Source organism: Corella eumyota, chromosome 1 (genome assembly GCF_963082875.1).
Source record: "Corella eumyota chromosome 1, kaCorEumy4.1, whole genome shotgun sequence".
NCBI lineage: Eukaryota > Metazoa > Chordata > Ascidiacea > Phlebobranchia > Corellidae > Corella > Corella eumyota.
In genome coordinates, this window is record NC_137490.1 from 7,108,317 (window position 1) to 7,116,562 (window position 8,246).

Sequence of the window (8,246 nt, forward strand, 5' to 3'; positions counted from 1 at the left end):
ACTTGTTTTGCAACTGCAAAGTCATTTTTGGTAAATTTTTTAAATGTAATTGGTGTTTTTGTCAATTGTTTTTCAACTACAAAAGTTTTTAGTATTTTACCAACGCAAATAAACAAAAATATATTTATAATTAAATAAAGTTTTAACTAACTTTTGTGTATTATATAAAAACTAACTTAGTTTAACTCAATTTTAATGTCCAGTAATACCTAATAATAAAATGCCAATTTAAAATAAATGTCAACTTTACTAATGATGCTAAGTAGTAGTAAATAAATTAACATAACTTCAGAAACTGAACAATATTTATTCCAAACTTTTAGTTGACCAAGTTTATAATTTTTTGAAATATGACATGTTCGCAAAAGCTCGCTTGAGCGCTGATAATTATAATCGCAAAAAGCAAATGCAGCAGCAGCAGCAGTTAGTAACACCATGCAAAAAATAAAGTCCATGCAGTTCATGCAGCATACATGTAATTTGGGTAAAGGAGCGGGGAGGATTGTTAAAATTTATAAACTTGGATTCTAAACTTTTAAAATAAAATATTGTTCAGAATTTTAAAGTTACATTAATCTATTCGCTAGTACTCAACACCTTTAGTTTAGTTAATAAAATATTTTAAATCTTTATATTATTGTTAGGCAGACCTTTCATTAAAATTATGTTAACCAGGTATAAATTTGTGTTTTCAAAAACAATAAAATATTGCGTTCGTTTTATAGTAAAACGTCATAGTTACAAAAATGGTAAAAAGTAATAAAATATATATATATTATTTAAAAATTAGAATTTATGTTTTAAAAATAAAATTATTGCGTTTGTTTAATAGTAAAACGATATAAAAGCGATATAATAAAATAGATTATAAAAGTTAATAAAATATTTATAAAAATTAAGTAAAAATGAAAAAATTTGTGTTCTTGAAAATTATAACAATATTGCATTCTTTTTATAGTAAAACTTTGTAGTATAAAATATATATATATATATATATATAAAAATTTATAAAATATGTATCAAAATATAAAAATTAGTTAAAAATGTATAAATTCGTGTTTTAAAAAAGAATTATTGTGTTCGTTTTATAGTAAAATGACATAATCACACAAAATATTAAAAATTAATAAAATATTTATAAAAATTAAGTTAAAAATGTATAAATTTGTGTTTTAACATTATATATACTACAATTATTGCGTGTAAATAAAACAATATGTATATAATATTAAGTAAGAAAAATTATAGTACTTGCACTACAATATTTTAATTGATATTGTTAATGTCTGTAGTACAACATTTTTGTAACAATAAAGTTTTGTAACTCACTTAAATCTGCATAACAGTTAAAATTTTCCATAAAATCTTTCAAGTCTGCATAACAGTTATAGATTTCAAAATTTCCTTCAAATCCACAAACAGTCAAGTTTTCCAATGAAAATCCAAATTTCCAAGTATCCGATCCAGAAATCCTGCATTAAAAAAATAGACTTCAATTTTTCATAATCATAATTAATATTTTCAAATATTATAATCATACAGTCACCATGCTTTCTGTATTTTATTATTATTAGAATGTGGTTTAGTAGTTAGAACTTTGCTACACTACACGAAGTCTGGGGTTTGATTCCCACTGCTTTCATTCCGGAGTGCCAAAAACAAAAATCCACATTAAAAATAAAAATATATATAAAAAATATATAATCCGCCACAAATGAGATTTTGAAGTAAATTTTAACAATTTCGTCAACTAAAAATGCCCAACAATTTTAAGGGTTACTATAACGTCACAAATCTGCGTGTTTTAAACCATGGCAACTATAAGTGACTTAAATATTGGAAGGGTTAATACCAGGTAGTGATTGCAACACATTTTAAAACTCCTCAATTTTACATGCTTTTTAAAAACGTTTTATGAGCACTTGCATTATTATTTTACGTACTTTAGCAAGTTTTAACAATAATTTCCCTTATTTAACTAAAAAATGACTTTAACAATAATTCATTAAGCTCTTAGGACCGCCCTTTTAATTTATTTGGTTTGTAAATTAATGACTAACGTTATAAATAGAAAAGTTCCAAATTGCCGCAAAAAATTCGCAGATAACACTTTTACGCGCCATTTTATAATATTGTAAGTTATCAAAAATTGTCTTAAAACTATTGGAATAAAATGTTATTCCGCCCGGCGCAATAGAGGTTTATCATTCTTACGTTATAATATATTATTAGAAACAATTAAATACTAAAATATACCATATCATGTATTAAATAACGTTATTAATTATTCTTTAATCAAACAAACTTACCTAAAACGAGACATCTAAGAACAAAGCTTCAAAACACGTGCGCACAGCAGGACTGCAAAGCGAAAAAAAGAACTTTTAGAAACGCCCTGTGACGTCACAAATCACGTTCCCGCGTTTCAGTTTTGAGCAATTCTTGCGGCAACATTCCAACGCTAATTGTTTTTTTTAATTAATAAGTTAGGGTAATTATCCTCATTTTAAAGATACAGTTTACTTGTTTAATGTGTTAATATCATATTTTTGCAGAGTCTTTAAAAATAAAGTGTTTTTAAATTTATTTGTGAACATTTTACATTGTTTTAAATATGTTCTAAAAAAGCTTTTTCTTACCAATTTGTTTATCATAAAATTATTGTTATAAGTCATTGTAACAACTAGGTTCGATTTCTGGTGAAAGCTCATTTATTACATATATTTATTACACACATTTCGCTTTTAAATTTTGTTTGATTACATACCACTTTAACTAAAAAGTTAATTTTGTTCGTTAATTATACTTAAATGCTTTCTTTAATAGAATGTTTAAATAGTTATGTTGCCTTTTTTACATGATATTGAATTTACAAATTTTGTAGATTATACATGCCCAATAATTAAGCTGCCGATTAAGTATTGGCCCAGCAGAAGTCTACACCGTTTATAGCGCCTTACTGTAGGGCGCTACAGCACAAGAGTAGTGAGAATCGAACCAAGGACTTCATGTATTGGAGTTAAGTGTCTTAACCACTACACCATGCTGCCATTTATTGAATAAGTTTAGTTTTAATTTAAAACAGCTTTTTACATATTTGTTTAACTTTTTATTTCGTATAACCTTAAAGTTAAAGTTTTAAGGCGACATATCGTATTTAAATAAGTCAATATTTTAAGCAAAAAACGCATGGTTAAAATAAAATTAAGAACTTGTATCGAAGAACCCTATAAATTTTCAGATTAAAAATTAAATTAAAATGTTTATAAATTAATTTTATTAATATTCAAAACAAATCGAATTGTTTTTAAATAAATTAAAAATTGGATTCTATTCATCATAAAGCCTCCCTTCCCGGCGAAACCTCTAAAATGGGTCGTTAATTTTAACTCATGGGATTTTATTACGTAACACTCCAGTCACCCATATGTCATCAATGGGTAAGAGATTTAGTCGTACTAGCGCCTTCGTATAATTGCCTAATGATACTAACACTAGTTGTATATAAACCACCTGGACATGTTTTAGGAAAACGAGTCTATTTGTATTCATCCGCCGTTACCCTATTTTTGTTAGTCTCATTTCGTATTGGGTTAAGATAAATATTTTTACTATACGTGCAAATAATAGAAAACTCTGGCCAGACTTTCTTTATTTGTAGTCTTTATGTTTTGATCAACAAGTTGTTTAAAAAGCGAAAGAAAATCGTCGTCTCCAAATAAATAAAAGGTCGAGAAAGAAAAGCGGAAACTTGACCATTGCATTCCTGCCAACTTTTTCAGGACCACGTTCCTTCAAAAAATTAACAAAATAATCGGCTTCTTATTTTTTCAAAATAAACCTATAATCGTCATGTCCGTCAAATTGTAAAATATCTTCGTATCTTTCGCTCTCTTTGTTTAACAGCTCTGTATAGCGACCTAGCAATTTCCCAACAACGGAAACTGTGTGAAATATTGCACCTTTCAAGTAACTCATGGACACCCACGTGCGGAGAAGTAATTTTCTTCTCATGTAATTTCCAGCAGCAGATTTTATAAAGAAAACCATCTGCCAAGAAACATCTAAAAAAACTATTTCCTAAAATTATACGTCATATAGGAAGGGGCTTAAAAAAAATTAAATTTTTTATATTAAATAAGTTCCATAAATACCTTTTAACGTTAAGTTGCTTGGTTTGTTGAATTTGAATTGTTAAAATGAGTAAAAACAAACCACTTATAACTCCTAATAAAACTGCTATTCGATTCATTTCATCTAAACACTGTAAAAGTGCGCTTTTATTAATATGTACTTACTTAAAGGCATACAAAAAAAAAATTATTAATATTTAACCTTAACTTGAACTTAGTATATGGATATTGTTATAACTTTTATGAATATTATAACTTTTCTGAATATTAATATTTTCGAAAAATATTTTGTAAACACGTTAATTAACAGTCATTGTTTGTGATATTGTAAATGTCTGTAATAAGTCATTTGTTGCAATGCAGTTTTGTAACTTACTTAAATAGAGCAAACAGTTTAAAGTTTTACTGTAAAGATTCACAATCAAAAGAGTCCATGGAAAACCCTGTATTAAAAAACACATCTAAACACCCACATTGCATTATGCACATTTCCAAGTTACTTATTTACCAGTACCACTGTGAGTTGCGGGAATATTATAACTATATCAATACAAATAATATGTTAAAATTAGATTTTAAAAATATTGTCAACCGATGCTAAATTGTTAAAGAGTTACGATGCCGATACCCTGTCACGTGTGTTAAAGATATGCGTCCAAATTACGACAATTAATTCCTGGCAGGGAGGGACATTGACCAGTTATATTAATAAGGTTTCCCATTTTACAAACATATATCGTAAAAAATGCCAAATATTTAAAAATTAACTTTTGCTTGTTTAATGCACTTGAATAGGTTTTTAATTATTTTGATATTTTTTTCGAACCATATTTAATTTACCAAATAAATCTAATTAACTTTACTTTCTTAAATATTTATTTGTTATTTGTTAGTAAGTTTTATGTTAAGTTGTACTTAATTGTTAACAGGTTTAACTTTTTTTTTAATATGTTTAATTAATGCAACAAATTTAGGTAAAATTATAGATAAAATTATTACGTGAAAAATATAAATATATTTGAACTATAAAATTGGGTTTAAATGGCGAAATTAAAAAATACAATAAAATAGAGTCGTAAAATAACAAATCAAGTGTCACCATGCATAAAATTAAAAATGTTAGTTTACGCCAGATACAAACTAAGTATTCAAAATTTTAACGAACTTTTAAAATAAAAATATATGTTCTCATTTTAAGAACAACATCAAATAATATACAGAATATAAAAAACTACAATTTAAGCTTTTTAGTATTTAACGTAATAAATACTTTTTCCAAACGGGAATAATATTATTTACTAAAACATTTGTGGTATTAAAAGTGTCTTGTTGGCCATTTAAAATAGTGGAGGTAACTATAAAGTGAGGAATCATTGCTGCTAAGCCTGATTTTGTAATATGTGATTCTCGGTTATTTAAATTAAAAATTTTGTTAGTTATGTAAAGTTTTGAGTGGCAGGCAAGGTCCTTAAAATTAAGCTGTTTTGAAGTTATATCATCTGTCTGACAACCAACTTCAAGTGTGGTAGGGCATAATGTTTGACAGGCAATATGCAATTTAAGATTACAATCAACTGTAACCTGCTGTTCATCAATAGATGCCGCGTCATTAATATTTGCCACAAAACCATTATCAATTTCGACAATGTTATCTATGTCCGGTTCTTCCTTTTTTAGGCTCTTTCTAGGCATTGAAAAGTAACCGTTGTCTTCTTCTGAAATATTGTGTTCGTTTGGTAATATTTTTTCGTCACAAATTTCTTCGTTTTGTTGCAGGGACAACTGATTTATCACATCAAAAATATCAGAAGAAGATTCTTTAACTTCTATGTTCTGTTTTAAGTTTCGTGCCAAAAGTTGTTGCTCAAGTTCTTCTATTCTGGCCTGCCGAACAGCATTTTTTACATAAATTTTGCTAAAGTTGGTGACAAACAAAAACTTTAAAAAAATAAAGTAAATAAAAAACAAACCTTAAACATTCTACTTTCGTTTTCAGCGTTTATTTTCACAATTTCGGTTTCCGTTCGTGTTCTTTCGTCCTCAGCAGCGCCATCTCGTGCCCACTCTATTTCAAGTCGAAGCGACTGAATTTCGTTTTCCTTGATAAAAAGTTGATTAGTTTAATATAACATCCGCAATTTTATCATTTACCATAAGTTATTTTTCCAACAATTTACTTTCTAAGTTATGATTTAAGGGGTAAAGTCTTTAACACATACTTGTAAATACATGAGCTCCTTTGCTTCACTTAATTCTTCTGTGAGCTCACGAAAAATAGGATTATTCTTGTGTCGAGATGAAGAACACCTGCAAAAGAATTGCACTTTACAACATGATTTTAGATCAATGTCGCCTCAGCAAAACGATTTTTGATAGTACGGCAGTAGTCCGATATGCGTAGTGCCTACCTTTCAGATGAGAATTTTGTCTTTTTACTTTCCCATTCTCTCTTATGCAATTTTCTTCGATTTTCGGTTGCCCGCAGAAAAAACGAACGATTTGTCGTCCACGATTTGGGAGTTGTGGGATCCCGCCTTGGCGAAGGGGTAATTTGGGAAATTTTTCTCGAAGAACTATAATACAAACAAAACATTTCAGCGTTTTATATTGATTTCAAATATCTAATTCTAAAAATCGATAGTTTATTGCATTACCCTAATTATCTAATTAGCCAGCATGGTTATGGCGACGCTTTACCAAAAAATGAAAAACTTATATTTTAATTTATTTTTTTTAAATTTTATGGTTTACCTTGTTAATTCAGCATTCAGACCAGGCTCGCATTCTGAAGATAAATTCTCCGACTTCAAACTACATGTTGAAGTATTGAGTGACGTATGTTCTTCGTCATATCCACTGTAGAATGATGATGTACTGCGAGCCCCATATTCATCGATATCAAAAGAAGGTAAAACTTTTGGCACGTCTTCTTTAGTGGTAGAACACTGTAAATCCGAATTTTCAGCAACACTGTGTTTGTTATCAATTGTAACTGTTTGTTCTGGTTCGTTCATATTACTTTCTAACTTTGTTTTAGCATTATTAGCATTACGGCTTTGGATAGTTGAATCTTCGATATCCTTTAAAATTCTTTGTTTCATTAACTTTTCTATGTTCTTGTCTGGCGACAAAACGCCACATACAAGTTGATCGTTTTTCTTGACAAGGTTACGTAGTCTAAAGTATTCCTGCGCCTGGTTGTCTTCTAATTCAGACGTCTCAGAATTCTGCAATAGCCCTGTGTTATCATTGCAAGTATTTAGCTCATCCGACGATAAGCTATTAAGTCGCCTAACAACGCTTTTCTTTATCGATTTCTTAACGACGCTCGATTTTTTCTTGGTCGATGATTTTGATTCGTCACTGCTTGACCTTTTGCAATCTACCTTGCTGGGTATCGAAGAATATAGACGAGATCGTTTACGTGGCATGGAAGTAGATGGAGACTCGACCAAATAAATGTTTGATGATGTTTTTGAGCAAGATAATGGAACTCGTGATTTAGCTGATGTGTCCACATATTTATTTGATCGGTGAACCGCTCTTCTTGGGACCGCACGCGGCTTTTGAAAATCGTCGAAATCATTGCTCGACTCTGAAGACGTCGTTTGGCTTGATGGTGACCTAGATAAAATCTTATAAACAGTAGCTCTCGATCTACTGTTACTTGAACTAAACGAGCTGCTATTCGATTGCGTTGTTTTAGGCCTCTTGCTTTCGCGGGCATCACTGCCAGAAGAATTACCAGAACTCAGCGAGCTTATACTTGATTTACTTGAACAAATTTTTGGCATTGCCGGTGAATTAACTTTACTTCGATTTCTTTTTACATTAAGCGATTTAATTGGGACGACTTGGTCATTCCATTTACGCTTTCCATTACTGTTTACATTCAGGTTTAAAATTTGATCAAGACTCGTTGCCGAAGGCCTTGGTAGTTTTTTTCTTTGCTGATAATTTACCTTGCTGACTACTCTTGGGCTTTCCATAGCAAAACAAAAAACCACCAAAATAAATGAAACTCAATATATAAGATTTAATATTTACAAAAGACACTATAGGTATTTCTGTAAAATACGTTTATAAAAATAAGATTAAATTAACTTTCATCAG